This window comes from Pinus tabuliformis, chromosome 1_2 (assembly GCF_031772625.1).
Source record: "Pinus tabuliformis cultivar Carrire ecotype Pingquan chromosome 1_2, CPIR1, whole genome shotgun sequence".
Taxonomy (NCBI): Eukaryota; Viridiplantae; Streptophyta; class Pinopsida; order Pinales; family Pinaceae; genus Pinus; species Pinus tabuliformis.
In genome coordinates this window covers 814,635,549-814,647,740 of record NC_142298.1, presented here as the reverse complement: position 1 = coordinate 814,647,740, position 12,192 = coordinate 814,635,549, and the positions used below count along the sequence as shown (strand labels likewise).

Below are 12,192 nucleotides of genomic sequence, written 5' to 3'. Positions count from 1 at the left end.
CTTTCACGTTTAAGGAGCTATACATGGTTGTTGAAGATCAGTTTGCACAACCTGAAGGTTACAAGAAGAATCAAGCTGTTCATGTGTTCTGGGATCCTATAGCTGATTATATGGAAGAGTTTTACTCTCCAGTGTTTCAGTTTACTTACAAAGATCAGCGACAATTTCAGTGGCAGCGGTCATCACACTATCACATTGGCTCTGAACTCCGATGCAGTCAAAGAAATCAAATACCAGATAAGACAAATGATTGGCTACATTGGAAATTTCATATTGATTGAACAGAAAAGAAGTTGAAATGGTTAGGGTAGGTAGGTAGAGGTAAATGAAAATAAGCTCAAGGTTAACTGAGCATTTTTTTTTTTTTTTTTTTTTTTTTTTTTTTTTCAGTAGATGTAGCTTTCTTTCTCCTACAGTTATGCTTGTCAAGCAAATTTCTGTTTGTCACAAATGGATAAGGCACTGGAGCTGCATGTTCTTAGTGTACCACAAGGGCGCACTATCCCAAGTGGAGCCACTGTTATCACTGAAAATTCTGTTGCCAAAATTTTTTAGCCTAGCTTAAAGGACAAGGCGTTTTCGCAGCGCATGAATCCTTTTTAGCAGTTTCGCAGCGCAACTTCTTTTAGGAGATTTCGTAGCGCATGATTCATATCTTGCACTGGTAGCGCTACGAAATTGGGGATTCGCTGATCATAGACATCTCCAGCATGACTGAGCAGGTTGGAGAAAAGCTAGTACCTTGTATACAACGCCAGCTGGGTTGAATGATGACTGGTACTGGCTATATGCAGCTGTGAGTTTCAAATGTTTGCTTATGATGAAATGAGAGATCATTTATTCTAATTGTTAGTTAATGAGTTCTTCTCAAAATGGAAGGAAAAACATCAGGTCCGCTTTACTTTCAATAAATCTGGTCCACAGCTTCACATGCCACCTCCATATTCGATTGTTATCCAAGAGTCTGAAAGAGGCTCATGGCACATTCTCATTAAAGGAGGTGATGACATTGAAATGCCAAGAAGTTGGCTATGTGTTACTAGGTCTCTAGTATGTGGACTTAAGCAACGGTCTGATCCTTCATCCCAGGAAAGAAATACATTGGGCCCATCTGAAGACTCAGGTTCTGAGGTTGTTAATGATGATGTTGTTTCCAAATCAAACACGGACGTTGAGGACACAAGTATAGCCAGGCATGAGCAAAACACCGGCGAGTGTTTATGTTCAATTTTCTCTACAGAAACTGCTCAGTTAACATCAGAAAAAGACAAAAAGAAAATGGGGATCGATGTCCTTTTCAAGTCCATGCAAACAACCTTGTTCATATAAAATAAGGAAGAAATCTGCCTGAATGGAGATACTTGCCTTCTCTAAAAGAGTAAACCAGTTGAAGGAAAAAACTTCAGGCAGCAGTCATAAATTATACAATTCTGGTGGGAAGTGTTTCACTTGTCACTTTGCATTTAGAATCATGAAACCGATTATTGGCAGGTGGCAAATTCATGAAATAACATTTATGTCTTGGGCGCAAGTGTTTGATGAAGTGCCAGAGAGAGATTTAGTGCATTGTCTTCGTGGCTTAGCTCCACAAGGGTTCTTTTTCCATGCAAACGAGATGTTGAGGTTTGATAAACATTACCAGCTGTTCGTGCGATAGTTCCTCCACCGACACTTGGTTGATATTTGTTTTGTCTTTGCCAGAAAAGGGGTTTTAGAAATGAGAGCGTATTATTTGCATGCGGGGCATCACAAGTTTGGGATTCTGTTGCAGCTGCGGATCCATCTTTCTCCCAGAGGAAACATGGGGATTGTGAAGTTCGCAATCGGCACATCTTGCAGAGCAATGTCGGAGTTTTGGGTGTCGATGGTGTAAAGAATGCCCTCATAACGTATTTCGCTTTTTAATGTCAAGCTGATGAAACTGCCAATATATGAATCTGCTGTCGTGCCGGTGGCAGAACCACCATTACCACTCCCACTACCGCTATTGCTGCTCGGCTTCCCCATTTCTTCTGCGTCATTGTCTGCACTGATGATATTATCGTTTGCTCTGCTTTTCTTTCAGATCTAAATTGGGCCTTATGCTTATATATCTTCCACACAAATTTGAAGTTTGCTCTAAATTCCTATTCAGTTGACCCTTGAGATAACATTCGTGACATGGCGCTCACTCTGTCAGTGGAATGGGTGCTCCTAAAGTTGACAAGGAGCTGGTGCGAGAAATAGAAATTTCACATTGAGGAAATGTTCAGATAACTGAAAATTATCATCTTTTTCATGGTGATGCTCGAATCAAAGGTGGCCTTTCAAGGATTGAATACCAAGCAAGACTCAATGCTACAGGTGCGGACGGTCTCCGTTTCAAAGAAGGTGTTCACATTAACAAGGGTTTATTGGCACTTGGAAATGTCATAAGTGCATTGGGAGATAAGGAAAAGCGCAAAGAAGGTGGTCATGGATTGGCGATTTTGCTTAACAATTTACATTTTGCATTTGGGAGCGCATTTGTCACGCTCAGAACAAATGCTACCTCACACATCTCATGGTTAATTAAAATAGCATTGGTATTCTGTTGTTCTTTGCGCATTTGTCATTCTTGAGCGCATTTTGTTTTTGGGAACCTAGGTAAATTGGGACCTGTTATGCGCATTTGGGAGTCATACCAGTGTTGAAAGTATATGAGTTGAAGAGGATCCAGAATGTATTATATGTCGATGTTTTCTACATCTTTCTGCTGTTGTGTGCAGCCGTCGACCAGGTGCTTTTGTCTGTCTATAACATGCAGAATGGCTTTGTGAATGCAATCCAGATCAGCAGTGTCTTCTGTATCGTTATACCATGGCAGAGCTAGAGGACTTGTTTTGTGTGGAAGATGAAAATTTTGCTGAACGAGACAGAGCTTTGAAGGATAGGAGAGTTCGAAGCAGAAGGATATCTGCAAAGCAATCTACATCTTCTCAAGGAAAACATCTAGTTAAGAAGGAGCCTGGTGGGCTCTCAGTGGCACTCCTCTTCAAAATCGTGCGGGAGAATTGTGTCCATTTGTTCGGTTCTTAGGGATCTGTCTTTACTCCTATTACTTCTAAAAGAAATGCGACTGCAAATCACTTGATTACAGTTTTAGAAAATGGAAAGCTAGAGATATGGCGGGTCAATAATAACATTAAGACTCCCATTTCAAAAGAGAAGGTTGGTAAGTTTTATGGTGGAGATTGCTATGTCATTTTGTATACTTATCATTCTGGGGACCGAAAAGAAGATTACTATCTCTGCTTCTGGCTAGGGCAGCAGAGCATAATGGATGACTGAATGACTGCTGCTCGGTTAGTGAACACGATGGCAAACTCTTTAAAAGGAAAACCTGTACAGGGTCATATTGTTCAAAGAAAAGAGCCTGCTGAATTTATTGGTCTCTTCCCAAACATGACAATTTTGAAGGGTGGATTGAGTACTGGCTATAAGAAGTCCGTTACTGATAAGGGTTTAAATGATGATACATATACCAGTGATTGCTTAGCACTAATTAGAGTGTCTGGTTCAGTGCCACATTTTAGTAAAGCAGTACAAGTTGACCCGGTGCCAGCATCTCTAAATTCTGCTGATTGCTTCTTGTTGCAATCTGGGTCATTATTTTTCATCGGGCACGGGAACTCCAGTTCATTGGAGCAACAACAACTAGCAACCAGATATGCAGACTTTTTGAGACTTGGCGTTAATTTAAAGCAAGCAAAAGAGAAGCCCAGGAAACCAGCAGGGATCCTCATCTATATGCTTGTACTTATGAAAAAGGAACATTGGAGGTCATTGAAGTCTTCAATTTCAGTCAAGATGACTTGTTAACAGAGGATATCATGATACTTGATACACACTCTGAGGTCTTTGTTTGGGTTGGCCAACATGCAGATATCAAACAAAAGTAGCAAGCTTTTGAGATTGACCAGAAGTACATGGAACAGGCAGCACTGTTAGAAGGTTTATTATCAGATATACCGCTTTAGAAAGTTACAGAGGGGAATGAGCCTTCTTTCTTTACAAAGTTTTTTGCATGGGATTCAGCCAAAGCTGCTATTCAGGGAAACTCATTTAGTTGATAAGGATTTTGGGTTGAAGTTATGTTTTTTTTTTAAATCACACAGCAGTTTCGTAGCGCGCTACGAAACTGCTGTAGGTGATGTTTTCAATACAGAATAAACAGTTTGACCGGGAATATTAGAAGAGAGACACCTGTACATTAATACAGCCTACACAGCCTACAGCTCATCTGGAGACATGGTATTTGGTAGCAGCGTTCAATAATTTGAGTTATTAAAGTTTGGGAACATGCTGCTACATTTTCGGAGAATGTTGGGAGACAGAGACCGTAAAAACAGAGCACATCTCTTGGTCAATTAATGAGCCATCCACGCAAACAGAATCCAAAGCTAGTTCGTTCAGTGTACTTTCCTTCAAGATACCTCAACCCAAGCAGCAAAAGGACATGTGTCAAGAGCCAGAAAAGCATCATGCTACGAGGAGCAAAGATTTTGGATTTTGATTAAATGAAAACCATTTGTAATTTCAGTTTAGCCATTATGTAATTAATAAATTAGTTATGCACTAGATAGGGATAGTCAATAGCCACCTTCAAGGCTCCCCTCATGCTGGAGGAGGAAGCTGGAGGTGGTTAAGCTTGTTTGCCTATATATGGATCAATCTTAGATGTAGAAAGGGTTGGACATTTTATACAAAAACAGAGTTTATTTGGGCCATTGTAAAGACTTGTTACAGTAATAGTAAAACAATGGTTATTTCTTCTCAAGATTCTCGATGGATTATTTGGTTCAAATGTGATGATGGTGTATTTTCTTAATGTTCTTTTTGCAGCCTTGTTATAGCACAATCACTCAGAATTCATATCTTATGCTCTGACTTCCTGTGTGTTTGGCAAGCTGTGGTTTTTGTGAAGTATGTTTGAACATCTAATGCAAAGAGCCTTGACTCCCATGAAATGACTGTGCTTTTGTTTATTAAATGTGTAAGACTCCATAGCCCAATGAAGACCAGTTTAATATGTGTTCAACCAGCTTATGTTTTCATAAATGAGTGAAGAGTTAGCCATCTTTTGTTGTGATTGATTTCTATTAAAAGCCTGTGAGAGAGCCCTCTCTGATTAGGAAGGCTAATTCCTAGTCTAAAGTCTGGTTGAAAGATTTACATAAAATCTTACTTAGTTGCAGCCCTTAGTAGTGATTTTGTGATAACATTTTGGTGCGTCTGCCGGGAGCCTGAAGTCTATTCATTCCCGAAATCAATGGTTGAACTTCTGAAGGTAGCAGGAGCTCAGACATCTTTGAGGCTGCAAAACTACCTTGGCGACTCCACACATCAAAGAATAAATTAGAAGGTGACTCCACTGCTAGAATATCAGTAGCTTGATGAAGTTTCAAGATGGATTCCATTGCAAGAATGAATGCCAGGTATGCTCCTATGAATCGGTCTCATATCCCTGGTTTTCCAAATCCTAAGCCAAAGGTTGATTGGTTAGATGACCTTCCAATATTCAAAGATGAAAAGAAGGATGATGCTGCTCTCCATTTGGTTAGGTTTCACATGCATGTACGCAGTCTTAAGGTTCATTTCCCTGAAGATTCTCTCATGAGGATGTTTATGGCCACTTTAGAAGAAGAAGCATGGTCTTGGTATAAAAGTTTGGAAAATGGTTCATTATCTTCTCTTGCTGATTTCCATGATGTGTTCTGTGAAATGTATAAAGAATGTTATCCTTCTTTGTTGCTGCTCAAAGATTGCTGTAGGCATTCTTTGAATCTTATTCAGTACTTGGAGGATTGTTATGGTGATGATGAATTTACAGATGAAGAAATTTTAGAGGCTCTTCATAACAATGTTTTTCAGCACCAAGGAGAAGGTATAACATTCCATGAAGCACAGCATGAAGAGCACCAAGAGTTTACCTGTGAAAACCATGTTTTATCCTTAGATATTGATGTAGAGATGCAGCAGATTTGTCAGGCTTCAGATCATGATGAAGATGAAATTGATTGCACCCAGCAAGAAGAAATATTGGAGGAAATTTTCTATGACACTCAGACAGAGGAAAAGCTTGCTCAATTTTGTAATTCCTTGCAGCATCTTACTTCAAATAATAATCATAATAGTGAGGAAAATTCCATTGTTTGTTGGAATGATTCAGAAAAGCAGCTGGATAGCTTGTTATATAGAAAAGTGGATAGCACATCAGAGGGGTCTTGTGTGGTTGAGAATCAGTGGCCTGAAAATGAAGAGTGTTATCATGATCATTATTTTCAGCAGCTTTCTATGACAGAACACAAGGAGAGAGTGCCACTTCCTTTCTCTTTCACGTTTAAGGAGCTATACATGGTTGTTGAAGATCAGTTTGCACAACCTGAAGGTTACAAGAAGAATCAAGCTGTTCATGTGTTCTGGGATCCTATAGCTGATTATATGGAAGAGTTTTACTCTCCAGTGTTTCAGTTTACTTACAAAGATCAGCGACAATTTCAGTGGCAGCGGTCATCACACTATCACATTGGCTCTGAACTCCGATGCAGTCAAAGAAATCAAATACCAGATAAGACAAATGATTGGCTACATTGGAAATTTCATATTGATTGAACAGAAAAGAAGTTGAAATGGTTAGGGTAGGTAGGTAGAGGTAAATGAAAATAAGCTCAAGGTTAACTGAGCATTTTTTTTTTTTTTTTTTTTTTTTTTTCAGTAGATGTAGCTTTCTTTCTCCTACAGTTATGCTTGTCAAGCAAATTTCTGTTTGTCACAAATGGATAAGGCACTGGAGCTGCATGTTCTTAGTGTACCACAAGGGCGCACTATCCCAAGTGGAGCCACTGTTATCACTGAAAATTCTGTTGCCAAAATTTTTTTGCCTAGCTTAAAGGACAAGGCGTTTTCGCAGCGCATGAATCCTTTTTAGCAGTTTCGCAGCGCAACTTCTTTTAGGAGATTTCGTAGCGCATGATTCATATCTTGCACTGGTAGCGCTACGAAATTGGGGATTCGCTGATCATAGACATCTCCAGCATGACTGAGCAGGTTGGAGAAAAGCTAGTACCTTGTATACAACACCAGCTGGGTTGAATGATGACTGGTACTGGCTATATGCGGCTGTGAGTTTCAAATGTTTGCTTATGATGAAATGAGAGATCATTTATTCTAATTGTTAGTTAATGAGTTCTTCTCAAAATGGAAGGAAAAACATCAGGTCCGCTTTACTTTCAATAAATCTGGTCCACAGTTTCACATGCCACCTCCATATTCGATTGTTATTCAAGAGTCTGAAAGAGGCTCATGGCACATTCCCATTAAAGGAGGTGATGACATTGAAATGCCAAGAAGTTGGCTATGTGTTACTAGGTCTCTAGTATGTGGACTTAAGCAACGGTCTGATCCTTCATCCCAGGAAAGAAATACATTGGGCCCATCTGAAGACTCAGGTTCTGAGGTTGTTAATGATGATGTTGTTTCCAAATCAAACACGGACGTTGAGGACACAAGTATAGCCAGGCATGAGCAAAACACCGGCGAGTGTTTATGTTCAATTTTCTCTACAGAAACTGCTCAGTTAACATCAGAAAAAGACAAAAAGAAAATGGGGATCGATGTCCTTTTCAAGTCCATGCAAACAACCTTGTTCATATAAAATAAGGAAGAAATCTGCCTGAATGGAGATACTTGCCTTCTCTAAAAGAGTAAACCAGTTGAAGGAAAAACTTCAGGCAGCAGTCATAAATTATACAATTCTGGTGGGAAGTGTTTCACTTGTCACTTCGCATTTAGAATCATGAAACCGATTATTGGCAGGTGGCAAATTCATGAAATAACATTTATGTCTTGAGCGCAAGTATTTGATGAAGGGCCAGAGAGAGATTTAGTGCATTGTCTTCGTGGCATTAGCTCCACAAGGGTTCTTTTTCCATGCAAACGAGATGTTGAGGTTTGATAAACATTACCAGCTGTTCGTGCAATAGTTCCTCCACCGACACTTGGTTGATATTTGTTTTGTCTTTGCCAGAAAAGGGGTTTTAGAAATGAGAGCGTATTATTTGCATGCGGGGCATCACAAGTTTGGGATTCTGTTGCAGCTGCGGATCCATCTTTCTCCCAGAGGAAACATGGGGATTGTGAAGTTCGCAATCGGCACATCTTGCAGAGCAATGTCGGAGTTTTGGGTGTCGATGGTGTAAAGAATGCCCTCATAACGTATTTCGCTTTTTAATGTCAAGCTGATGAAACTGCCAATATATGAATCTGCTGTCGTGCCGGTGGCAGAACCACCATTACCACTCCCACTACCGCTATTGCTGCTCGGCTTCCCCATTTCTTCTGCGTCATTGTCTGCACTGATGATATTATCGTTTGCTCTGCTTTGCTTTCAGATCTAAATTGGGCCTTATGCTTATATATCTTCCACACAAATTTGAAGTTTGCTCTAAATTCCTATTCAGTTGACCCTTGAGATAACATTTGTGACATGGCGCTCACTCTGTCAGTGGAATGGGTGCTCCTAAAGTTGACAAGGAGCTGGTGCGAGAAATAGAAATTTCACATTGAGGAAATGTTCAGATAACTGAAAATTATCATCTTTTTCATGGTGATGCTCGAATCAAAGGTGGCCTTTCAAGGATTGAATACCAAGCAAGACTCAAGGCTACAGGTGCAGACGGTCTCCGTTTCAAAGAAGGTGTTCACATTAACAAGGGTTTATTGGCACTTGGAAATGTTATAAGTGCATTGGGAGATAAGGAAAAGCGCAAAGAAGGTGGTCATGGATTGGCGATTTTGCTTAACAATTTACATTTTGCATTTGGGAGCGCATTTGTCACGCTCAGAACAAATGCTACCTCACACATCTCATGGTTAATTAAAATAGCATTGGTATTCTGTTGTTCTTTGCGCATTTGTCATTCTTGAGCGCATTTTGTTTTTGGGAACCTAGGTAAATTGGGACCTGTTATGCGCATTTGGGAGTTATACCAGTGTTGAAAGTATATGAGTTGAAGAGGATCCAGAATGTATTATATGTCGATGTTTTCTACATCTTTCTGCTGTTGTGTGCAGCTGTCGACCAGGTGCTTTTGTCTGTCTATAACATGCAGAATGGCTTTGTGAATGCAATCCAGATCAGCAGTGTCTTCTGTATCGTTATACCATGGCAGAGCTAGAGGACTTGCTTTGTGTGGAAGATGAAAATTTTGCTGAACGAGACAGAGCTTTGAAGGATAGGAGAGTTCGAAGCAGAAGGATATCTGCAAAGCAGTCTACATCTTCTCAAGGAAAACATCTAGTTAAGAAGGAGCCTGGTGGGCTCTCAGTGGCACTCCTCTTCAAAATCGTGCGGGAGAATTGTGTCCATTTGTTCGGTTCTTAGGGATCTGTCTTTACTCCTATTACTTCTGAAAGAAATGCGACTGCAAATCACTTGATTACAGTTTTAGAAAATGGAAAGCTAGAGATATGGCGGGTCAATAATAACATTAAGACTCCCATTTCAAAAGAGAAGGTTGGTAAGTTTTATGGTGGAGATTGCTATGTCATTTTGTATACTTATCATTCTGGGGACCGAAAAGAAGATTACTATCTCTGCTTCTGGCTAGGGCAGCAGAGCATAATGGATGACTGAATGACTGCTGCTCGGTTAGTGAACACGATGGCAAACTCTTTAAAAGGAAAACCTGTACAGGGTCATATTGTTCAAAGAAAAGAGCCTGCTGAATTTATTGGTCTCTTCCCAAACATGACAATTTTGAAGGGTGGATTGAGTACTGGCTATAAGAAGTCCGTTACTGATAAGGGTTTAAATGATGATACATATACCAGTGATTGCTTAGCACTAATTAGAGTGTCTGGTTCAGTGCCACATTTTAGTAAAGCAGTACAAGTTGACCCGGTGCCAGCATCTCTAAATTCTGCTGATTGCTTCTTGTTGCAATCTGGGTCATTATTTTTCATCGGGCACGGGAACTCCAGTTCATTGGAGCAACAACAACTAGCAACCAGATATGCAGACTTTCTGAGACTTGGCGTTAATTTAAAGCAAGCAAAAGAGAAGCCCAGGAAACCAGCGGGGATCCTCATCTATATGCTTGTACTTATGAAAAAGGAACATTGGAGGTCATTGAAGTCTTCAATTTCAGTCAAGATGACTTGTTAATAGAGGATATCATGATACTTGTTACACACTCTGAGGTCTTTGTTTGGGTTGGCCAACATGCAGATATCAAACAAAAGTAGCAAGCTTTTGAGATTGACCAGAAGTACATGGAACAGGCAGCACTGTTAGAAGGTTTATTGTCAGATATACCGCTTTAGAAAGTTACAGAGGGGAATGAGCCTTCTTTCTTTACAAAGTTTTTTGCATGGGATTCAGCCAAAGCTGCTATTCAGGGAAACTCATTTAGTTGATAAGGATTTTGGGTTGAAGTTATGTTTTTTTTTTAAATCACACAGCAGTTTCGTAGCGCGCTACGAAACTGCTGTAGGTGATGTTTTCAATACAGAATAAACAGTTTGACCGGGAATATTAGAAGAGAGACACCTGTACATTAATACAGCCTACACAGCCTACAGATCATCTGGAGACATGGTATTTGGTAGCAGCGTTCAATAATTTGAGTTATTAAAGTTTGGGAACATGCTGCTACATTTTCGGAGAATGTTGGGAGACAGAGACCGTAAAAACAGAGCACATCTCTTGGTCAATTAATGAGCCATCCACGCAAACAGAATCCAAAGCTAGTTCGTTCAGTGTACTTTCCTTCAAGATACCTCAACCCAAGCAGCAAAAGGACATGTGTCAAGAGCCAGAAAAGCATCATGCTACGAGGAGCAAAGATTTTGGATTTTGATTAAATGAAAACCATTTGTAATTTCAGTTTAGCCATTATGTAATTAATAAATTAGTTATGCACTAGATAGGGATAGTCAATAGCCACCTTCAAGGCTCCCCTCATGCTGGAGGAGGAAGCTGGAGGTGGTTAAGCTTGTTTGCCTATATATGGATCAATCTTAGATGTAGAAAGGGTTGGACATTTTATACAAAAACAGAGTTTATTTGGGCCATTGTAAAGACTTGTTACAGTAATAGTAAAACAATGGTTATTTCTTCTCAAGATTCTCGATGGATTATTTGGTTCAAATGTGATGATGGTGTATTTTCTTAATGTTCTTTTTGCAGCCTTGTTATAGCACAATCACTCAGAATTCATATCTTATGCTCTGACTTCCTGTGTGTTTGGCAAGTTGTGGTTTTTGTGAAGTATGTTTGAACATCTAATGCAAAGAGCCTTGACTTCCATGAAATGACCGTGCTTTTGTTTATTAAATGTGTAAGACTCCATAGCCCAATGAAGACCAGTTTAATATGTGTTCAACCAGCTTATGTTTTCATAAATGAGTGAAGAGTTAGCCATCTTTTGTTGTGATTGATTTCTATTAAAAGCCTGTGAGAGAGCCCTCTCTGATTAGGAAGGCTAATTCCTAGTCTAAAGTCTGGTTGAAAGAGTTACATAAAATCTTACTTAGTTGCAGCCCTTAGTAGTGATTTTGTGATAACATTTTGGTGCGTCTGCCGGGAGCCTGAAGTCTATTCATTCCCGAAATCAATGGTTGAACTTCTGAAGGTAGCAGGAGCTCAGACATCTTTGAGGCTGCAAAACTACCTTGGCGACTCCACACATCAAAGAATAAATTAGAAGGTGACTCCACTGCTAGAAGATCAGTAGCTTGATGAAGTTTCAAGATGGATTCCACTGCAAGAATGAATGCCAGGTATGCTCCTATGAATCGGTCTCATATCCCTGGTTTTCCAAATCCTATGCCAAAGGTTGATTGGTTAGATGATCTTCCAATATTCAAAGATGAAAAGAAGGATGATGCTGCTCTCCATTTGGTTAGGTTTCACATGCATGTACGCAGTCTTAAGGTTCATTTCCCTGAAGATTGTCTCATGAGGATGTTTATGGCCACTTTAGAAGGAGAAGCATGGTCCTGGTATAAAAGTTTGGAAAATGGTTCATTATCTTCTCTTGCTGATTTCCATGATGTGTTCTGTGAAATGTATAAAGAATGTTATCCTTCTTTGTTGCTGCTCAAAGATTGCTGTAGGCATTCTTTGAATCTTATTCAGTACTTGGAGGATTGTTATGGTGATGATGAATT

The 12,192-nt window shown here is 39.8% G+C and overlaps 2 pseudogenes; both read left to right on the top strand.

The window, feature by feature from the left end:
- The first annotated feature begins 2,160 nt into the window (after positions 1 to 2,160).
- Positions 2,161 to 4,091, top strand: LOC149208395 (villin-2-like; annotated as a pseudogene).
- Positions 4,092 to 7,697: 3,606 nt separating this feature from the next.
- LOC149208394 (villin-2-like) lies at positions 7,698 to 10,437 on the top strand (annotated as a pseudogene).
- The last annotated feature ends 1,755 nt before the right edge of the window (positions 10,438 to 12,192 follow it).